The sequence below is a fragment of the Oryza brachyantha genome, chromosome 7 (genome assembly GCF_000231095.2).
Source record: "Oryza brachyantha chromosome 7, ObraRS2, whole genome shotgun sequence".
Taxonomy (NCBI): Eukaryota; Viridiplantae; Streptophyta; class Magnoliopsida; order Poales; family Poaceae; genus Oryza; species Oryza brachyantha.
Window position 1 is genome coordinate 8,009,522 of NC_023169.2, and position 23,318 is coordinate 8,032,839.

A 23,318-nucleotide genomic window follows, 5' to 3' on the forward strand; every position below is an offset into this window, starting at 1 on the left:
CCATTTTCTGATGCTTTCATGAACAATCCACTAATATCATATATTTCGGAATCCTGTAGGATTTTATAGGACATGGGATGGCATTCCGTTTCTATGCTTTTAAATTTCATGTCCTTATAATATGCCTGACACTATCCAAAGGCTTCTCATATAATTTTTTACATTGGAATTAATTTTTTCCATAATTCATTGGTTCAGTAGGGCCTTAAGGTGGTTAGTGAAGAAAATGGCATGAAAAATATCATAATGCATATGCACAAGAAAAATCTAAAATACTGAAATTTTTCATATTTGACCCCAGCTCCAACAAAAAGCAATTAAATTGTAATGTAGGTTTTGATACGATATAATGTGTCAACAAACATGATTTTCTATATACAGAACTCCAGATGTTTATTTGTGCTTGTGAGGTTAATTTGGTGGCTTTTTTTGGAGACGGTTTCTGTATGAAATCTCAGGATCTGTTAGATCCTGAACCAAATTCCAAGAAAAAAAAAACTAGAATTGAAATATTGCATGGTTAGATTGTTCACATGATGCCATGTTGGTTCACATCACTTAACATGTGCTCATCTAACCAACCAAAAGGACAGCACTGTGCAGAGCATTAAGCATGTAGAAAACTGCAAATTGTGTTGTAACAGATTCTCAAGTCATGCTACAAATATGATAAGCTTCTAGACATCCTAAATCAAATGACCATATATGATGACTATGAGCTGGTTTTAGAAGCAAAGCTTTCAGGAATCCAAATGAATACCTTAATTACAAAAAGGAAGAGAGCTACTTAAAATTGGGCCAATTCTTTGTTTATGACAAATTACATGCATCATATGTTTAGGAAACTACTCTAAAACCCATAATCAGTTAGTTCCACCTGTGTCCAAACCTCAACCTCTCCACCACATGCCACAAACAACCAATTGAGGTAGCACTCGATCCTGCAGCTGCTGCCCCCTCCTTTCTGCCTGCTGATGCTACAGCTGCTGCCTTCTACCCATCTCCAATGCACAACCACGACTCAATGCCAATGCCACCACCATTGATCATTCTCAAGTCAGACATGAACACTTCACCAGATGCTGCCTCACCTTGAACAACGATGAGAGTGTGTCTGATGCGGCGATATCCGCGAAGTAGTTTTACTTGTCCCTTAACTCCCCACATAAGCACACTTGTGCTCACCCGGACATCCCAGAGGCAAATGTCCCCCACAACTCTTGCCGGCCCAGAGTGCGACCCGGCTATGAGCAGAAGATTATGGCCGCCAAGCCAGCTGTGCTTGGATGCTGGGATCGCCGCCTCCACGTCTGCACCGTACACCTATTTTCACCCAATTTCTTCCACATGAGAGAGGGTATTCACGTTGAACGCCACCATAGTGCTTTAGTTCCGCCGTGCCGCCTCCAAGTCGATAGATCCTGTAGACAACGCTATTGTGTGGATTAACAACTTTCCTCAGATAAAAAGTTTTAAGCACCTACTGCAAATCTCTTATATATTCTGACATCTTCGACTAGACAATAGCTGAGTTGTCAATTGCTGCATTAATCATTTGTTTCAACACTCTTGCTGCATCATAGTAATTCCTTTTTTTTCTCTGAATGGTTGCTTCTCTGTTCTTGCAGCAGAGTTTGGTTACAGATGAAAACTCAGCTGCATTAATATTGCACAAGATCCTAACGTTGTTTACATTGAATTGTAGGAACTCAAAGTCTAGTAAATGATGATCATTTATAGATTCAAGAAGGCTTGTGATGGTAGGCCTGAACCACTCCTAGTATACCCATCTATCAAATTCAGGAAGTGTATCCCGTGATTGTACCGACTTCAGGATAGGTTATGTCTTTACAAACTCTAATGCATGGTAGCAATTATTCAGAGAGTGTTTGTCTTTGTAGATGCACAACAAATAACTAAGGGTCAATAAAAAGCACACATAAGATGAGTTAGAATAATTACGGTGCAATTTAGAGAATAGAAATTAAAAGAAAAAGGACAAAAGTGTTGAATCTGCTATGTTGCAATTTCGAGAATATAAAATATAAGACGAGAAGAAAATTGCTAGAGAGGAAGCAGAATATATGAGACTTTCAGAAATATATCATCTATGTAAGCTGATTGTTTATAAATTAGTGTAAATATGCAAACATACTTAAAATCTGAAAGACCAAAAGGGTTAGATCTACTTCTCAAATGACTCTGAAAAGTATTTACCCGAAGAGAATAGCTAAGAATCAAACATTCACGGTTGAACATGACTGGAAAAGAACAGATGTAAAGATTTATGATGAAGAACAAAGGTAAGCATAAATGGGTGAAGTAGTGAACACAGTACTTTAAAAGAAGTAAACTACGAGTTATAGTACACGAACTTGAAGATTAATACGTTACACAAGACCTTTCTAGTCATGTGAGTAACCAATCAACCTATCTTGACAAGTGTCTACAGGTATATATTGCTTTTGCTTGATATTGTTTAAGATTATATCTAGACTAGCATACACTATTGAAGCTAATTCCTTTCTTCTTGATACCTCATAAATAACTAAGAGGATAATGCATCTCTCGAAGCTTCTAAATCACTCATGCATGGTTGAGAAACTAATTTATTTCTTAAAACTTGTAGCCAACTCATACATGACTAAACCTCACCAATATTCATGAAGCATGGATCAAGTAATAGCTCGAAATGTACGAAAACTTCTAGCCTTTGAAATGTTCAGGAAACAATAGCCAAGTTGTAGAAATATATGGAAATCTCTAGAAAAATGTAATATTTCTATATGTGTTCATGTGGTATAGAATAATCTAAGTTAGCCATCCATTGTGTTGGATGGTGACCTATAAATAGGCGCCCAAGGATGAGTGGAGTGGATCGAAGTCCTAGGGAGATATCCTAGAGAGGTGGTGAATAGGTGTTCTGAAAAATTCTTCAAATCGTAGCGGTCAGTAAGACCGGACCGTTCGATCAAGGATCTCGGGTTGGGCCGAGAGCTTTGGCCGGACTGTCTAACGATGAACACCAGATCGTCTGGTCGGTGAAAAGAGAGACTTTTCAGTGCTCCTTTCTTGGTGAAGTTCCTGGGAACGTGCAGTGTGTGTGTGAAAGATGAACTCAGAAAAATCACATGAACAACAGGAAACCAAGAAACACACAAAGATGGACACGAGAGATTTTTACCCGAAGTTCGGATTCTTCGATCCTACTCTCTGTTGAGGCGCTCCACTGAGCGGGATCCCTCTTGATCCTTTTCCTCTCTTGGCTTCCTCACACAAGGCCAACGCGGGTCTCCAAGTTCACCCCTAGGCGCTAGCAAGCCCTTGATCAACCACCAAGGTCAAGATCAAGTCGCCTTGCCTAGACCTAAGTTGTAACACGCTCTACCCTGCAACCTTCTAAGAAGAAGCACAAAAATACACTAGAAAAGTTACCTATTTCATTGCAGAGGTTTGATACCAACCTTGACAAACTTGATCTCGAGCGATCCACAAAGCTTGGAGGTGACACCTATCCGTCTAGGAGTGTGAACTCCCAGAGTAATAGGCCTGCACGTCTCCACATGCATCCATTGGTCGCTCAAGATCACTCAACAATGGACAAGGTCACTCAAGAACACTCATGATCACTCACTAATCCCTAACCTTACAACCTAGGCTTGATCCTTGCATTAATCACTCTAGTAAGTGTTAGGATTAGTGGGGGAGACTTGGGAAGGGCTAGAACACACCTAGGAACCCTACTGTTTAAACTAGAAGCCTCACCAATGGCTAGAATCCCGAGATAACTTATATAGGGCTGTCAAACATTAACTAGTCATTGGATAAAATTACATGGGCCGGACTGTCTGGGCCCAAGGGCCAAACCATCCGGCCAGCACTTATACTCTAGCTGTAGCCTAGGGCCAGACTGTCTGTCCTTACCGAACTGCTCGGTCCAGGCTCTCTGGAATTTCACTCATAGAAGCCTCTACCACTTATTACTCTCTCACAGATGCATGTAGTAACTTGGTGACCCCTCTTAATAGTACGAATTGTCCTATGACTCAAAGCGAAAAAGAAAAAAAAACGCCTTCTATCGCTTCGATTTCGTTCGCCTTTCTCCTTTTGAAGCACTTCTCGCTTTAATCGAATTTGCGCATTTCGTGCTTGAGTCAAACTTTTCTAACTTCACTGCATCCACAAATTGTTAGCGCACACACGCTTTGACTAGGATTGTCATTAATCATCTAAAACCCGGTTTAGGGGCTAGATGCACTTTCATGGACATAATCTTGCACATTGAAGTGAATGAGAGATAGCTAACAACATACACCTCTTAAGCTTTTCTCTTTAGTAAGACACAAAGTAAAGCAACTCCTCTATTCGCTTGCTCCTAACCAATTCTACAAAGTAATTAGCACCAACAACTGGTATCAGAGTGCCCAGATTCAAGTCGGCCATATAGTAGGAGCATGGCATATCGACATTGCTATTTGCAGCTACAGGTATGGCTTCAAGTCTATGATTTCTGTCTTTGCAGGAGGAAATTATGATGTATGGAGTATCAAGATGCGGACGCTGCTGCTATCCGAAGGATTTTGGGATATTGTTGAGAATGACTACAAGTAGTATTCCACAGAAGACAATCCTTTGGAGGAATAGAAAAAAACTTTGGTGGAGAACTGGATGAATGACGCCAAGGCCTTGTTCTTGATCCAACCAGGAGTTGTGGAAAATCTATTTTCGCGTATTATTGGCACCAAGAAGTCGAAGGAAGCATGGGACAAGTTGAAGGAGGAATTTCAAGTATTAGAAACGGTACTTGTCGTCAAGCTTCAACTTTAAGGAGACAATTTCAAAATTTGCAGATGAAGTAGTCAGAAAATATAAATAATTACTTTTCAAGAGTTATTGAGATTGTTAATCAGATGCGACTCTTTGGTGAAGATATTAAGGATCAAAAGGTTGTTAAGAAAAATTTTAATCAATCTGACTGAAAAATATGAGTAAATTGTTGCTGCAATTGAGGGGTCAAAAGATTTAGCGTCTATCACAATTCAACAACTAATGAGCTCAGTGGAGTCTCCCGAAGAAAGGAAACTTCAATATTAAGGGAGCTCTATTGAAAATATATTTTAGTCAAAATTAAGTTTTAGGCCTCAAAACTGAAGGTTTCGTGGAAATTTTTAGAAAAATGGATTTCCAACGCATTTTTAGAAAAATGGTTTTTGAAGGCAAATTATATAGAAGGAGGAAGGTCGAGAAAGAAGAGAAAAAAGAACGTCTAATTCAAATATGTGGTGTGATATTTGCGAAAAATCTAACCATACTACAGATGTGTTGGAAGTAAATAACTTGCAACAAGTGCAAGAGAAAGGGTCATATTGCAAAATATTGCAGAACTCGAGAATTTAATCGGGCTAATTTTTCACAAGAAGAAAAATATGAAGAAATGGTTTTCTCATATCATACTACTCAAGAAGAAAAAGATGATGTTTGGGTTATTGATAGTGGTTGTACTAACCACATGGCTGCTGATCCAAAATTATTTTTGAGAAATGAATTTGTCTTATCATACAAAAATTCACATGGTTAATGGCACCATAGCCCAAAGTGAATGCAAAGGTACGGTTTCTGTTCAAACTGCAGATGGTCTAGAATTTATAAAAGATGTTTTACTGGTACCTAATTTAAAGCAAAATTTACTAAGTATTGGACAACTTTTAGAACATGGCTACGTAGTTTATTTTAAAGATTTTTCTTGCAAAATATTAGACGATAAAAATAATTGGCTGGATGCTAAAATAAATATAGAGAATAATAGAAATTTCCTATTAAGGATGAACCATCCAACTCCAATGGCTTTCAGAAGTGAAGTTGATATTTCTAATTTATGGCACAAGAGAATGAGTCATCTCAATTATGGAGCACTAAAGTTACTTGGGACAAAAGGCATGGTCCAAGGCCTTCCATTTATTACCCCTAAGTCTGACTCATGTGAAGGTTGTACATTTGGAAAACAAATACGAACTTCTTTTCCACGTATTGGAGCATGGAGAGTAAGTGCACCATTAGAAATTAGTGCACACTGATATAGTTGGTAAAATACCAATAATGTCAGAAGGAGGTCATTGGTACTTTATCGTATTTATTGATGATTACACAAGAATGATCTGGATATATTTTCTAAAAGAAAAATCAGCAGCCCTTGAGACATTCGAAAAGTTTAAGGCCATGGTGGAAAATCAAAGTAATAGAAAAATTAAAGTTTTACATAATGATTAAGGAGGAGAATATATCTCAAAGAATTTGAGAAGTATTGTGAAAATGCTAGCATAAGAAGACAGTTAACGACACGCTATAGTGCTCAATAAAATGGTGTCGCCGAAAGGAAAAATCAGATAATTAATGATATGGTGAATTCTACGCTTCAAGACAAAGGTATGCTAAATCTTTCTAGGCTGAGGCTGTTAATACATCAGTTTATATTTTAAATAGAAGTACTACAAAGGCAACATTAAATCATACACCTTTTGAAGCTTGGTACGGTAAATATCATTGGTCATATGAGAATATTTGGTTGTATTTGTTATGCTCAAGTGTCAGCACAAAAGAGAGTAAAATTTGATAATAGAAGTAATCGGTGCATATTTATTGGCTATGCTGATGGTATCAAAGGCTATACACTTTATAATCTAGAGAAAAAGAAAATTATTATCAGTAGGGATGTGATTTTTTGATGAAAATGCTAGATGTGATTGGAAGGTTCCAGAAAATGCTAGTAATCCATTATTTCCCACCACTACCATCACACTAGGCCAACCACATATGCGTGATAATCATGAAGAAGAAGATCATACTCCAAGCCCATGGTCATCAAGTCCAAGGTCAAGTTTAAGCTCTAGTTTACACTCAACCCTAAGTAGTGATGAGCTTATACCTATACCGGAATCACCTCCAAGATGGGTAAGAAGTATGATTGAATTATTAGAATCTACTTCTCAACAAATAGGATCAGAACAACATGAATTTTGCAATTATTCATGTTGAGCCATAAAGTTTTCAAGAGGTTGAAAAACATAAAAATTGAGTAAAGGCCATGGAAGACGAGATTTACATGATTAATACATATGAAATGAGTGATTTGGGCTTACTACACTATTTCTTGGGCATGAAAGTATATCAAAGTGATGAGGGAATATTCATATCACAAAAGAAATATGCTCAAAATATTTTGAAAAAATTTAAAATGGAGAATTGCAAATCAGTCACAACCCCTTGTTGCAAAGGTAGATCCATCAATTTATAGAAGCTTAGTTGGAAGTTTATTATATTTGACTACAACACGGCCAGATATTATGTTTGCCGCCAGCTTATTATCAAGGTATATGTCTAGCCCAAGTCAGTTAAATTTTACCGTTGCAAAAAGAGTTTTACGGTATATTAAAGGGACTGCAGATTATGGAATCTTGTACAAGCCAGTTAAAGAATCAAAATTAATTGGCTATATCGACAATGGTTGGGCTATATGTCTTGATGATATGAAGAGCACATCTAGTTATGCTTTCTCACTTGGCTTAGTTATGTGCTCTTGGTCTGCGAACAAACAAAATATTGTTGCTTTAGCTTCCGCAGGAGAAGAATACGTAGCGACATCGAAAGCTGTCTCACAAGCTATTTGGCTAAGAAGAATTATACAAGATCTAGGCGAGAAGCAAGATGAGCCGATAATAAATTATTGTGATAGTAAGTTTGCTATTGCGATCAGTGAAAATCCAATCAGTCACGATCGGACAAAACATATTGCTATCAAATATCATTATATCCGAGAAGTAGTTGATCAATGGGAAGTTAAGTTGGAATTCTGTCAAACAGATCGACAATTGGCGTACATATTTCTGAAGTCTTTATCAAAGAAAAAATTCTTCCGTGATAGAGAGCTTATTTAAGTTTACAAGATATGAATTAAGGGAGAGTTTGTTGATGCTAATTTATTTTCTTGAATCATCTTAATATCTCATGAATAACTAAGTGTATAATGCATCTCCTAAAGCCTCTAGATCACTCATGCATGATTGAAAAGCTAATTTATTTCTTGAAACTTGTAACCAACTCATGCATGGCTAAACCTCACTAATATTCATGAAGCAAGGATCAAGTAATAGCTAGAATTGTATGGAACTTCTAGCCTCTCAAATGTTCATGAAACAGTAGGCAAGTAGTAGAAATATATGAAAATCTCTAGAAAAATATAATATTCTTATATATACATGTGTTCTAGAATAATCTACTTACTTATAGAATAATTTAAGGTAGTCATCCAATGTGTTGGACGGTGGCCTATAAATAGACACCCAAGGATGATTAGAGTGGATGTACTTTTGCACATTAAAGTGAATGAGAGGTAGCTAACAACATACACCTCTCAAGCTTTCCTCTTTAGTAAGACACAAAGCAAAGCAACTCCTCTATTCCCTTGCTCATAACCAATTCTATAAAAGAATTAGCACCAACATACACAATTAATGGGAGCACAATGTGCTAAATGACTGTGTGCAGAATGTTAGGTTATGATAATAAGATTTTTTAATGATTCACTTGTCCACAATTTATGATTTAAGTTAATTAACATCAGTGTGTTATGTTACTAAAAATAACTTACGTTTCAACACTAATAAGATATGTAATGGCACAACAAGAGTTGGAAGCAGTAGAACCAAGCTGATGCAACATATATACCGATAACATTCAGGTAATTTTCTTGCAATAAAAGTGGTGTATAGAAGAATTGTCTAATTATGAATTAAATCAACAGGTTGAATTAATGTCCTAAAATAAAGTTGAATTAGATACGTTTTTATCTCATTATGAAGAATGGACCAAAGAGCATTACACCTCACTTTAATGACAGAAATGCAACAAAAGCATAAATAACAAAATTGCATTTTGCATGGTGAACTATAAAGAAGAAAAACTATTTATTATCTAAAAAGTACTTACATATTTGTATCAAAAAGTCTATCATGATACAGTTTTGTTTAACATCATTTTAGTACAGCAAAACACTTCGAATCATGGGTGACCTGAAATAGAGGCATGTCTCTGAAGATTGGACTAACCTGTGCATAATACTAGCCAATCGAGGCATCGGAACCGGAGGAGTCCTCTGGGCTTTGCATGCGACATCCTTATGCGTAGTAAGTTCTGCATGAGGAGGAGGGGAAGAGGGTCCTGTTGTAGTACACAAGCTTGGTTGAATTGACAGCGTAGTAGAATTCGACGACGAAGTTGGACATGGTGCACGAGCCTCCACCGATGATATGGGTAATGTATATGGGGGCAAGGTCCCTATCGAATTGGCCATATCAATGAAGAGGAGGACGAGGGTGGGAGCCGCGCCGGAATCCAGAAGCGCATTGCTGCCATCGCGTCGGTGGCAAGGGCTTGGTCCCTCTAATATTGAGCTGTTATCCTCCACGACGACGGGTGAAATCCTACAGTAGGCGGAGGTAGTGTGATGGGACAAGCATACTCAACGCACAAAGACGATATTGTTCACTTTCTAGGCGCATCACCTCAGAGAGGGGGCAAAGGCGAGGCGGGAGGAAGCGAAGGTGTTCGAGTCTTGCGGTGCCACCCCTCTGCTGCGTCAGCGGTGGCGGACACACTCTTCGTAAGGAGGCTTGGGACGCTGATCCAGTGGTGCCATGTCGCCATCGCATTGGCAACAAGGGCTTGGTTACTCCAAATTTGAGTCGTCGTCCTCCATGGCGACGGATGGGTGAATCGTGCAGTTGGTGGAGATAGCATGATGAGAGAAGTAGATTAAGCACACGATTACGACGTAGTTTAGTCGCATCACCTCGGATAGGGGCATAGTCGAGGCGGGAGGAAGCGGAGGTGTTTGAGTCCTGCGGCACTACCCCTCTGCCGCGTCAGCGGTGGCGGACGCCGTCAGGCTTGCCATATTGATCGAGCTGCGCCATCCCTCCACCACGTCGGTGGCGAGTACCTTCAACATTTTGTCGCCTACTCTCTCTATTTCTCTCTTTCTTTCGGTTCGACTAATCACAGTGAATCTAACAGTTCAACCTTAATCATGGACACAACTATTCAAATAGGTGTACTACTGTACCCACAAGACAGTTTCACTACACTTGAACGTGCGCCGACGTGCCACCATGACACATCGGATAGGAACTTGTGATAGGACCTATCGCATAACACACCGGATAGTGATTTAGGCTTAGGATAGAAACTCAGGGTGTGATAAGTAGACAACGCTGGGATTTGAAGTGTAATTACGAACTATTCAACGTACCCAGGCTAGGGTAAGCATGATGGAGTATGGATGGACCTTGCGATGGTCTATACTGCTTCCGAATTCGCCTAGGCACAAAATTGGCTACATGACTTGGTTTAAAGGAGGAAGGAAAACCTGCAGTGTGGTGCGACAGGTCTATCACAGGTTTCTATCCGATGTGTCATAGTGGCACATCGGCGCACGTTCAAATATAGTGAAACTGTGTCTTGTGGGTACAGTAGTACTCATTTGATCAAAGTAAACCTATTCGAATAGTTGTGCCCACTGTTAAGGGCAAACTGACAAATTCATGCTAATTAGTCGAACCTTTAATAACTTCATTAATCTGTATTTGGTTTGGGACTAATGGAACATGGTGTAACGTTGGGTAGTGATTGGGCCTGTTGCAATGTGGTGTAACGTTGCATAGAGATGTTGGTACTTTAAAAGTATTTATTTGTTTATTTATTTACTTATTTATCTGGGCTGTTCTATTTCAATCTCTGTATTTACTAAATGTTGATTTATGCAAATAACCCTAGCCTATACTTGGGATCCGATGCATCATTTATTACTCCTTTTCCGTGCTACTTGTTGAGTACCGTGGTTTGTTCTCCGTCTTGCATAATTTCTCCCTTCACAGGTAGAGGTTGAATCGGATGGAGGTGACTCTCAGGAGTAAGCTGTCCGCCGTCAAGACGTTGCCTATGGACTAAAAATGTACTACGCTAGAGCTAGTCTACGTTATCTTTTCGCTGCATTTTGTTAGATTATTTATTCATTTTCAGTTGTTTCTTAGAATGATGGTTATCTAATCAACATTGTTTATTTGTCCTGTACAGGGGTTTTTAATACACATTTAAGTTTAGACATTCGTGTGAGTAATTTCTGGGCCTGACATCACCCTGGTTTGTGATTAGCACTAAAATAACTTCTAGAATTTCGTGCAGACTGGTTTTTAATTGTCATGGATGCGACTCTCAAAACTATGCACCCACCACCCACCATTAGCAATATTTTTTAAGCATGAACAGTGGGTAGGCCCCCACGGTATCTCTAGTACCGAATTCACTGCAATTTCTCGGGCAACTAGCACGGCCACGTAGCGCAACTTCTAGATCCTTCATTCGCTCGTGGGTTGGCTCCTGCCTCTCTGTCTTTTAACTTCTTTAATTAAAAAATCACACCGCCTCAAAAAAAAAAAGGTGCAGCTTCTCAGTATTTTGGCAGTGTCAGTTTTCATGGCTCCAAAGTCCAAACCCCACGGCTGCCAATTTTTTTGTACTGCTAATTAATTTGTTATGGTTGAGTTTCACGTAAAAGAAACATACCATTTACATTATAAATGTAATAAATAGCTTGAAATAAATGGTCTAAGCAACAGTAATGCAGAACGTTTTGAACAAACAGTACTTTTAAAACATCACGTTAACAATCTACGAACATTAGTGATTGCTTAGTCTTAATTAGCATATTTTATCATTAATTAGCCATTATGAAGTTTAAATTAGTGATAATTAGTGATCATAGATTATTTTGTTGTTAACTTGTACTAATTATGAAAATATCTATGATGATTAATTTATATTATTATTTATTAGTAATTCAATAGGCTCATCTTGTCATCTCACCAAATAAAAAACATTAGATTATCACATCCATCAAGTCTAACGTAAAACTGAACTAACATATCCTTAAAAATAAAAATATATAGATGGTTATATCCTATCCTATCTTTACCAATATCCAAACGCACCCTAAAGTATTATTTCTTTCTGCTTGGATTAAGTCAGAAAGCATGTGTATGTCAGTAATTTATTTTATTCAATGTTTGATAGTTACATGTCTCACTCTAAAATTTTTACCAAATTACCGTGATAACTGTTTATCGTCTACATCTTAAATTAATACTCATCACAAAATGAAATAAGCTAAAACAGAAATAGAAAAAAAATAATACAAAAAAAGTTGAGGTGAACACAAGGACTATCCAGTGTGCGTGTATATATATATAAATATAAATAAATAAGAAATACACATGCTAAAGAGAGCACAATAATTATATTAATAATGGATTCGTGGCATGTTTGTATAGATGTCAGATGTTCGGGTACCTTTATTAATTTACTTCAAAACAAGATGGAATCAACTTAAGCAATCTAATAGTACAACCAACCCCTAGCCATAGCTTACTTATAGCTAACAGGTATAATATTAACCATAAACTTGGCTACACTACTTTTCTTATATCTTTTTCTCTCACGTATGTATTTGACGCATAAATTTTTAATCATGTATAAAGTTAGTTATTGCATGAAAGCCAACACCCCTAATTTTTTTCTCTTTTAGAAAGTTGATGTTTTTTAGTTGTCACTATTGATATAAACAATATTATCTAGAGTTATATATGCATTAAATTTAATTAGGAAACTAAAAATATAATCCATTATAAATGGACCGTATCTATCAGAATTAAATTTTATTCACACTGGATGCATTAAATTTTATTATGAAAGTAAAAAATGACAATCAATTATAAATGGAACAATACCATATGAAATGTCACATATAGATTACTGAGCAATTTTAATAGTTGGATAATTAAAATTTAGAAAACTATAGGAGATATATTATTGTAACAAATAAAGAATGATCGTCGTAGTTAAGACATAAGTTCGATAGAGAAACATAAGTGTTTTGCCAAATATATAATATTTCAATTATTACAATGGTATATATAATGGACTGGTTCATCTATGTTGCAATGCGGCAAAGCCGCGTGGTCTTTCTAGTGCATTAAATTTCAAGAACTAATTACAAGAAGAGGGGAGAAAAAGAAGATTAAAAGAAAATTACAATTGATCTATCCATGATTGCATGAGAGGTTTATGTCTTTCTTTGAGCCTAATTAAATGTAGGTTCAGGTCAGATTTCAAAATTCTTGTCCAATTCTGCACGGTAGGATGAATGCCCTGGAAAATGAGTCCATATCTCTCCTTCCAAATATTCCATATGGAGATTAGGAAGAATTCCATAAAACAGGGGTCCACAATCACTGCACGCTGAGCTTGAACCTTCTGATGAATATCTAAGGAATTATCCCAAGACCATCCCAACTTATTCCAATAGGCAGAGCTAAAATGTTTTCTTTCCAGTAAATCTCTTGTATTTAATCTGTCCAAGAAGAATATCCAACCAAAGAACTTTATTGTCAAATTCACTTTGCTCTGCCAAATCCACTTTATTTTCATATTCACCTTTTCAGCAGAGAAGGCGAAGTATTATGCTGAAAAGGATCCGAGCACAAGTCCAAGTCGATGTCTGTGGCAGGGATAGTTTGCAATGGCTGCACTGATAGGCCTTGTTGGCTGACCCAGTTCTCGTTTTGCCCAAACCAGAGCAGAAGCAAGTAAAGCAAATTGGAAAACCTGATGTATGGCCAGTCTATAAGGGACTAAGGCCGATGAGATGGGCTGAGGCCCATTCACCAGGGGCACGTTCAAAAGGAATTTGCACAAGCTGAGCAGCTTCCAAAACTGGGGGTAGACGACAAAGGATGGCATAACTGCCGCTATATCTTCACGAGCATTGATCTCTTCCTCAGCTGCAACATTAAGAGGGAATATGCAAGCAACTGGATGACAGACTGGAACAATCTGCCAATCCTCCAAGTCTTGCTGTGAGACAGCACAGAGATTGTGAGAATGTTCTTCTTAGACTTCCTCTTGAACTTCATGATTGTCATTTTCACCCATGTCTTCGTCCTCTTGCACACCTTCATTTGCTTGTTGTGGTTCAGGGGCTGGTACTGGCAGGGGAATATGATTGACAGGGGGCAGATCCTCATCCGCCGGCTGAGCATCAGCAAACTCACCATTAAGAACAAAAACTGAGACTGTCCAGGATCGTCCCACTCCCCCAAAGCTGGTATATCTCTTGATCACTACTACCTCTATTTCATATTGTAAATCCTTTTGACTTTACCTGAATTCATTGATTGATAAATATATATACTTTATATACGTATCTAGATTCATTAGTATACGAATCTAAGCAATGGTAGAAAGACTTACATTGCGAAACGGAGGAAGTACTCTAAAGGGGGACTTCTTCCACCATGAACCAGTTAATTGTGGCCGCCAAGCCAGCTGAGCCTAGATGCCGGATCGCCGCCTCCACGTCTGCACCGTACACTTCCTTCCGCCCAATTTCCACCATAGGAGAGAGGGAATTCAGGTCGAATGCCACCACAACGCTTGAGTTCCGCCGTGCTGACTTGAAGCTGGCGAAGAGCCACGGGGACGACGCTTCGGTGGCGGCAGTGGCCGCCTTCGACAGCACCGGGGCGGAGGGCGATCCCAGCCAGGAAAGCACCTCCCTAGCCGTGGCGGGGGCATCATCTGGGAACCGGCAGAGGTGTACCCCGGCGAAGTCTCGTGCGCTGGCGAGGGCAAGTGTGGGGGACACCGCGACGAGGGAGTCAATGGTGGGGAGCGGCGTGAGCACGCTGCCGCGCGAGGCGAGCGCCACATTGAACCGGGTGACGACCCCACCGTGCGCGGCGAAGACAGAGGCCGAGTAGGGAGAGGGCGACATGGCCACCGCGGAGGGGGCCACGCGGCCGGTGAGCGGGAGCAGCGCCGAGGGTTGCAGGGCTAGCCGGGAGAAGTCGGACGAGGGGGTGAGCGAGGCGAGGAGCGCAGACTCCACCCCGAAATGGCGCGCCTCGGCGAGGAGCGCCGCGGAGGAAGGTTCCGACGACAACACGAGGCGGTCGTGGCAGAGGAAGGAGAGGAGGGGCATGAAGAGGCGCGGGTTGCGGTCGAGGAAGTGGCGCGGATGCTGGAGTCAGGCCGAGCGAGGTGAGCTGGGAGGAGGCCCCCGTGCGGGATAGCGTGGCAGCGGTGGTCTGGAAAAGCTCGCCGCTGACGTTGAGGGTGAACACGGGGGAGGAGGAGGAGGCGGAGGCCAGGGTGGCAGCTTGGGAAGTTGGGAGCGGAGGCTAACTTCGCCGGGACAAAGCCAGAGAGAGTTGTTGTCGAGGGCAAGAGCAATTTGGGCTTTACGGGCTGGATCGGTTCGGCCTGCCAATTTGGGCTTTACGGGCCGGATCGGTTCGGCCTGCTAAGGAGGAGAAGAGGCTCGGCCGCAAATGGGCAATGTTTTTATCCAAAAGTGTTTTTTAAAAAAAGAAGAAGAAAAAACACCAAACACCAAGTTTGGACCTTTTTGATTTTGGACGTTTTTAATGATGTGTCAGATGGAGAGGACGCCTGGGTAGATGGCCGTTGGGCCACGGATGGGGGATTTTGCAAGCATCCCCTTTGCCGCCTAGCTAATGGCCATTTTAAATGCGACAGGGGGCGCATGCAAAAAGACATTAGCATCCGAGAAAGTCTGTGTTTTGGGGGACATGCTATTTTGCACATGGCTAGTCTGTGTTTTTTTATTTTTAGGGGGATTTTATTTAATAATTTAGACCATATTAAATAAATAATTTTATTAATAGACCTTCTGAGAAAGTTTTATCCTAGCTTTTGGCTTTTTTCTCTTATGCTTATAAGTCCAAATTTAATTTTTTAACCTTAAATTTGAAGTTGATCTTGAGTTTTTTTAACGCAGTTTATTTTTCAGCGTTGGCTTTTAAATTGCTATGGACACGCATATAAATGTTTAATCCACAAATTATTTTTTTTATAAATATGTAGTTTGCCTTTTCTTTTTACCAACAAGCCAAAAGATGACCCCATATATATTTATGAATATTAGTACTAACCTGTTAAAGATCGGATAAAGTTTATGGGCTATATGTGAGGTATTACCTGAAAACATTGTTTGGTATTGATGGACTTGGTTTGTGTGTTCAAGACATGAGCCCTTACAACATGGCCAATTCGTTCCTTTTGTTTTAACTACAATTTGGAACGATGGAATTGACTAATTCGGGCATCACAAGCAATAAACTGAATGATAGTTAGAGAAAATTCGTGAAAGGATAGAGGAATAAGAATACTATTCCCTCCATTTATACTAGTAAGACTTTCTGGTATTGCCTAAATTCATATGTGTACTAATGAATCTAGATACATATATAAAACATATACATTGATACATGAATTAATATAGACAAACCTAGAAAGTCATATAATACGAACGGAGAGAGTAGTGAAGGGAAGAGAACGGAGTGGGATGCAGAAGAAACTTTACTATACTCCCTCCGTTTCATAACGTAAGACTTTCTAGCATTGTCTAGATTCATATGAATGCTAATGAATCTAGACACATATATAAATTATATACATTTATCAATGAATAAATTTAAGCAAGACTAAAAAGTTTACAATATGAAACAGAGGTAGTAATAAAAACAAAATAATGTCATTAGTTTCCGATTCGTGAACCGTACAATGGATGAAACCATTGGGAGCATACGCTAATAAAGATTGCTTGTCTCACACAGGAACAATAAGGGTTTGTGTATGGAAACGAATCAAGCTTGAGCTTGCCTACGACACCCTTATATGTCCTTAAGCCTGGATCAAAGCTTCTTGCTCCATCGCTCGCATGTATTTTGCATGTGTTTCATCCTCAGTTATTTTTTGGGCATCATAATCCAAAATGACATTGTCGATCCATATATTCAATATGCACATTCTTGGATTCCCCCGAGAAATATATATAGTTAGGTAATGATGATAGGGATATTATCGAAATGTTAAAAGAAATGTTATTTGTAAGCTTGTTGACATACAACGAAGTTGTTCGTTACGTGGGAGCACACAAAATGTCTCTTGTGCAAAGGATGCAGTCATCTGGCAGCAAGGTCCACAACCGCATTTTGGACACACAAACCATTTAGGTATATAACAAAACTGTTTATTGGAATCTATGCAATAATTATTTAGTTTCATAAAATGCACATATGATAAACTCACAAATATTGCAATCTTTTGTAAGATCATAGTCATGATCAGTATTGTGTGACGAACAATTAGCTTGTAAATTGATAAAATTTGGTTTATAAACGATTATGGTGTTGGTGTGAGTGCGTGTGACTAATATGGGTTAGATTGCGATATCTGTGTCCTGAAGCGGTTAGTTTGTCTCTATGTGTACAGATAACTTGAGGTCAACTATGGTCGATGGTGAGGACCATGACTGGGTTCAGGGAGGAACTGAGGTCTGGATGGTCGGGATGCGGACCATGACTAAGTTCGAGAAGGAACCGAGGTCTGGATGATCGGGATGTCATGTGACATGGTTAGACTAAAGTCGTGATTCTCGAACGTCAATATCGGTCAACGGCGGTAGGATCGTAACTAGGCTTGGGGAGGAGCTGAGGTACGGACGATCGAGGATGCCGGGTGATGAAGTTAATTACAGGGTGACAGATGGTGGAGAAACATCGTGTGTGATGAAATTGGATGAGAAAAGGAGAAAAGTTGGATGGTGGTAAGGTTGCTACAGTACATCGGGTGCTGTAGCTGTGTACTAGGTTATACGGTGCATGGCTGTTTGACGTGGTCAAACATGCATGCATAGCAGACCAATAGGTTGATCAAGACGTCTGCGTGCGTCGGATAGGCGGAGTCTGATATGTTTGCTGTAGCATGCATGGGCCCGGTTGGTTGCGCGTGTACGTACGGGACACAGCGAAGTACGTCCACGCTGGCAGAGCCCGTGTTGGACACATAGATACAAAAGTATATCGTGCGAGTGCGTGGGTCGGCGAACGATTTCAACGGGGAGTTTCATAGATACATTATTTTTGATATAAATAGAGAACGAGAGATACGTTTTTGGTGTGCTTTTTGTAAGATTTAGAATTAGAAAATTAGAGATTAGTTGTTTATTCTAAATCGACAATTTTAAGAGGAGCGCTGTTGGTGCGTTTTGTAAATATCAATTGATGCAATAATGTTGAGAGCATCCAATCTACGTCTTCTGTTTTTATCTACTTATGGTTTTCTGGATCCCGATGATCTGATCGGTGGCACAGGAGCGGCGAAATTAATTTAATCTCAGGAACGACTTAACCAGATTGGTGGTGACATAGGAGCGGCGTTAGAGGTACTATGAGGAGCAGCGTAACCAGAGGTAATCTTTTATTTTCACTAAAAGATTTTTGAGTTTTGGTTCTACCTACCATTTACTCCCATCTGGTAGATCTGTTATACTCTGTTTTGATCCTACAAGTGGTATCAGAGCCTAGTTTGCTCTTTTGATCTTAATCGATCTCGAGCTTTTATAACATGTCTACTAATATGTGCTTATTGATATCATGTACGTTATTGCGTATAGAAAAAGAGTATAACATATGTGCTTCATCTCACACGATGTTTCTCCACCATGTGTCACCCCATATTCAACATCGTCATCCGGCATCCTCGATTTTTCGGATCTCAGCTCCTCCCTGAGCCTAGTCACGATTATTTTTGATATAAATAGAGACCGAGAGATACGTTTTTGGTGTGCTTTTTGTAAGATTTAGAATTCGAAAATTAGAGATTAGTTGTTTATTCTAAATCGACAATTTTGAGAGGAGCGCTGTTGGTGCGCTTTGTAAATATTAATTGATGCAATAAAGTTGAGAGCATGCAATCTACGTCTTCTGATTTTATCTATTGGTGGCTTTCTGGATCCCGGTGATCTAATCGGCGGCACAAGAGCGGCGAGATTAAGTTAATCTCAAGAATAACGTAACCAGATTGGTGGCGGCATAGGAGCGGCGTAACCAGAGGTAATCTTTTATTTCTGCTAAAAGATTTTTGTGTTTTCGTTCTATCTACTATTCACTCTCTCTGATAGGTATGTTATACTCTTTTTCGATCCTACATGTTTGTCGACATAACTGTCAACTACGCATAACAAGCTCCTCCATTCTCAAGGGTAGAATGGATTTTTCTAACCTAAATAACCATCAATCGACTGAACCCTAATAGCAGGAGCATATAAGGGATCCAAGAAACTTTTAGGGTTATAGATTGGATGGAGTAATATTCATGGTATTCACGGGATTGGGTCAGTTTTCAAGGGCACACATTAAATTTTCTCTATGTTCTTATAAAAAATGTATTTTCTACTAGTGAAAGTCTATGTTTCACGCCTAGAAACAGAATGATTCATACCCCCACGCAAAAATGTTTCAAAGTATGATTTAATTACATTTTATTATTTAAAAAGTTGAAATATTTTTATTGAGAAGTGAACATCTATTTTATATGTGATGAAACCCTACCCAATTTTTTTGCAAACAATTGGGTGCCCGATTTTTACTTGGATCCAAAAATAGTTTCTCCTTCATGATGGAATAGTTGGTGTGGGCTGGTAGGTGCTAGGTAGAAGCAGTGGTGGAGGGGGAAGAGTGGAAGATCCCTAGGTTTAATTTAGAGAAATATGCAGTTGCTAAGGGCATGTACAACAAAAATTGATAGAAATCTTTCAGAGTTGTTAACAATGGAAATTTACTGACACTGACGAGACAGTGGAAAGGAGTGGGAAACATCTATGTGAAACTTAACTGTAGCTTGACATCGACTTTTAGTATTTATAACAGAAAATATCATTTTGTGAAGTTGGGAAAAGGAAATAAATTTAATACAAAAACAATTTCGTTATATTAATATTAGAGCTTTTTTCTTCTCAATTAATATAAAAAAGTAGTCTCTGAAATAAGTAATTAGTCTCACTACTATAGAAACCATTTTTGCATGTGGGCCGAAACCATCTTCGCATGCGGGTGCGCGAAAAGGTCGGCAAAGATCACCATTTGGGCATGCGGTCGACCTAGCCGCATGCAAAGATGGATCTTCGCATGCGGCCAGCTAAGACGACGTCATGCGAAAATGGACTTTTGCATGCGGCTGTGTACATGAACCGCACGCGAAGATTGATTTCCGCATGCGGACATGGATTTTCCCGGCTGCTTACATACGAAAGGTTATTTTTGCATGTGCCTTGTTAGGTAAACCACATGGGAAAACTCATGTCCGAATAGCATGTTTAATATTTATTCTAGCCTTTTGTGACATGTGTCTCGTATTTAATATTAAATTATTGAGGTATGTATTGAGACAGTAGGATTTCTGTTATTTCTAAAACAAACATGAAATTCATCACGAAATGTGTACTTTAATTACATATGAAAGTAATAATTAATGTTACATGTGCCACGGTTGAACAATCAAATGTATAATTAGTGTACATGTCATTACATATGTTCTTTCTCCCACTCTCTGAGAGATTTAAATTTATCGTCTAAAGCAAGTTCACTCTCCTTGTCATAGAAGAGACCTCTTGCGTTGCAGATATCACGACGAATGAAGCGGTAGAGGTCGGCCCCCACGTTCTAGATTGTCTTGTCGTCGAGTCGTTCTGCAGGATGGGGGATTTGCGGGATCTGCGTATAGAAAGGAACATGGAACGGTACTAAGTGAGATGTGTGTGCAAGCTAGCTGGTTTTCTTTTTAAACAAGAGGTCTCATTGACTCTGAGCATTTCGCACACGTAATATCCGCACAAGTTGGTTCCTGGTGGTTGTTTGTGACACTGTGATATAATTACGAGACATAATGAAGTACGTAATGTTCGATAAATTCTATAATTGGTAAATGTATGTTAGTACCGGCCAGCCAGTCCTGATGGATAACTTCTTCTTGGATGGATCCTGTATTGGACCGCCTCTTTTGCGGTAGTACTTGTGTGCTCTGTTTGAAGAAAACATTTGTTTATTCCGTACATAAAAGACTGGTAAATGCAAACAATGTATATTAATGAAATGTTTAACACTTACAAATTAAAAGTGAGAAATTCCATAAATGTATCCTTGCCATAGTGTGCGGGGTCCAACGATATGATCAACTGCTCTTTTGGATATACAAGAAATAAAATGTAGTGATCTCTGCATTTAAGAAAGGCTAATTAGAGACAGAAAAATCCACAAAGAACTATTAGTTCAACATAAATTACAGAGAGCTTACTTCAACGCGTAAGGGACCATTAAGACATCTTTGTCGGCGTGGGCCAACATTCCTAGTGCCACGTAATGTGCTACTTATAGCTTTTTCCTGTTGTACAGGTTTTGCACAAAGTCTTTCTGTTCCTAGGGGGTCTTGCCAGCCAATTCAGCGCAATCAGCTCTCAGCTCAACGGTGTGTTGTGTTCTGCAGATTCTTGTTGGATCAAGGTATCCAACCGATGTTCCAGTTCTATCGGCTTCGTGAAATTGCATCCTGGACAATGAAATTTGAAGTAGTGAGATTTCGTTTGTTTGTTTGGGATAATACGTGTAACGTATATAAAAGAGTTCAGACTTACAGACAGAACGCCGCAACGAGATTCACGTCCATTTTATCTAGCTTGTAGAGGGCGTACAAATCTCGGAAAGAGATAAAGAACATCCCATTTGGTCCACCCATGAAAGCTCATTCCGGGACGGCGGCGCTTATAAAACCCAGGCCCTTCCTAGAAGCCTTGATATACCATTCATGCATCGCTCTCATTTCCCAGGGTAGATCGTTCATAAGATAAGTTGGCAAGAATGGCTTGCCATACTCATAACTTTCAGGAACATCTGCAGATAACCAAGATTGAACTTCACCTTGAGCTGCTAGTACCGACTTCTGGCTGTCTGTCATGACGTTCAGAAGTTCTTTTCTCTTATTAGAATTTCTGAACGCTGAAAACATGAACTTTTCCTTATCCTTGTCAATCTTCTTTGGTTCATAGGTAGGTCGATGTCATCTTTGAAATTAAACGACGAGGTTCCAAAGGAGTTGACTTCGGTTCGGATTTAGTGCCTACAAGTATAGGCACTTGTTCTACTAGGGCAGATTGAGGTGTTGGTGGAGAGAACTGAATTGGTGACACAGGAGGGGGGCCAGGCTGTTCAGCTAAGGAGGTGGGAGTAGCCTATTGTGCTGGAGAGGGGGGAGCAGGTTGTTCTGCATGAGTGGGGGAGTAGCATGTTGTCACGCCCTGAGTTTTACCCTAGCCAAGAAATAATTAAATAATACATTAAAAATAATTTGTTAATTAAAGTTCAGGAGAAAACTCAGTGTAATAAATTAATTTAATTTAATTGGAAGCTTTTCGGATGTTCTAAAATGTCCCGAAAGCATTTTAAATGATTAACATGATTTATATTTGAATTGCAGTCAATAAAATTTGCTCTAATAAACATAATAAAAATCGGCAAAATTGGAGGCAATTTCTTTTTTTTCCCTCCTTCCTTTTTCTTTTCTTTTTCCCTTCTCCCTTTTTTCCTTTTTTCCCTTTTCTTTTTCTCTTTTCTTTTTTTCTCTCCCTTGGCCAAACTCCTCCTCCTCCCTGGATTGTACGATCCTCTCCTCCTCCTCTCCAAGCCATGCAGCCCCATCTCTGTCTCCACCAAAAAAATCAATTCCAATTAATTAGGACTCTAAATCTTATCCCCTTGAAACCTTATCTATTCCTTTTTAATAGAAGATGAGTAACAAGATCTATCTCTAGCTTCCCCGTATAAATACCCCCCTACACCCTTGCCTCTTTTCCCTGTCTCCCTCTCTCGTGCCCCTCCTGCCACCTCCTGTCCAGCAGCAGTGCAGCCGTCCGCCGGTTTCCTTCTCCCGAATCTCAGGTTCGCATCTATTTTATTCTTGCGAATCAATCTAAATTTATCTACCGTTTAATTGTTTAGGTTTCCTATCCGAACAGCGAGGAACAGCAGTAATCCGTCGCTGATCTCTCCACCAAATATCAGGTTCGCATACGTTTTACTCATGCGAATCAATCTATTTTTGATCTATCGTGTAATTGCTTAGATTTTCTAATCTAATTAGCTAGCGTGAGATTGATCTACGGTGCGGAATTCAATTTCGTAAACGTAGATTGGTTTAACGTTAAAGTCGTCTAATTCTAGTTTAGCGAGTCGTTAAATCTCAATTTAACGGGTCGTTAACTCCTGCCGTTGTTCCGCTAACAGTTCACGGTTCGACGTATCGGATCTAATTTGTCGTACGAATCTCTAATTCGTGCATGATTTGGTTCTGTCGTG

The 23,318-nt window shown here is 39.4% G+C and overlaps 1 pseudogene; it reads right to left on the minus strand.

Annotated features, from left to right (window-relative positions):
• Window positions 1–850: 850 nt before the first annotated feature.
• Window positions 851–18,670, minus strand: LOC102718571 (annotated as a pseudogene).
• Between the last annotated feature and the right edge of the window lie 4,648 nt (window positions 18,671–23,318).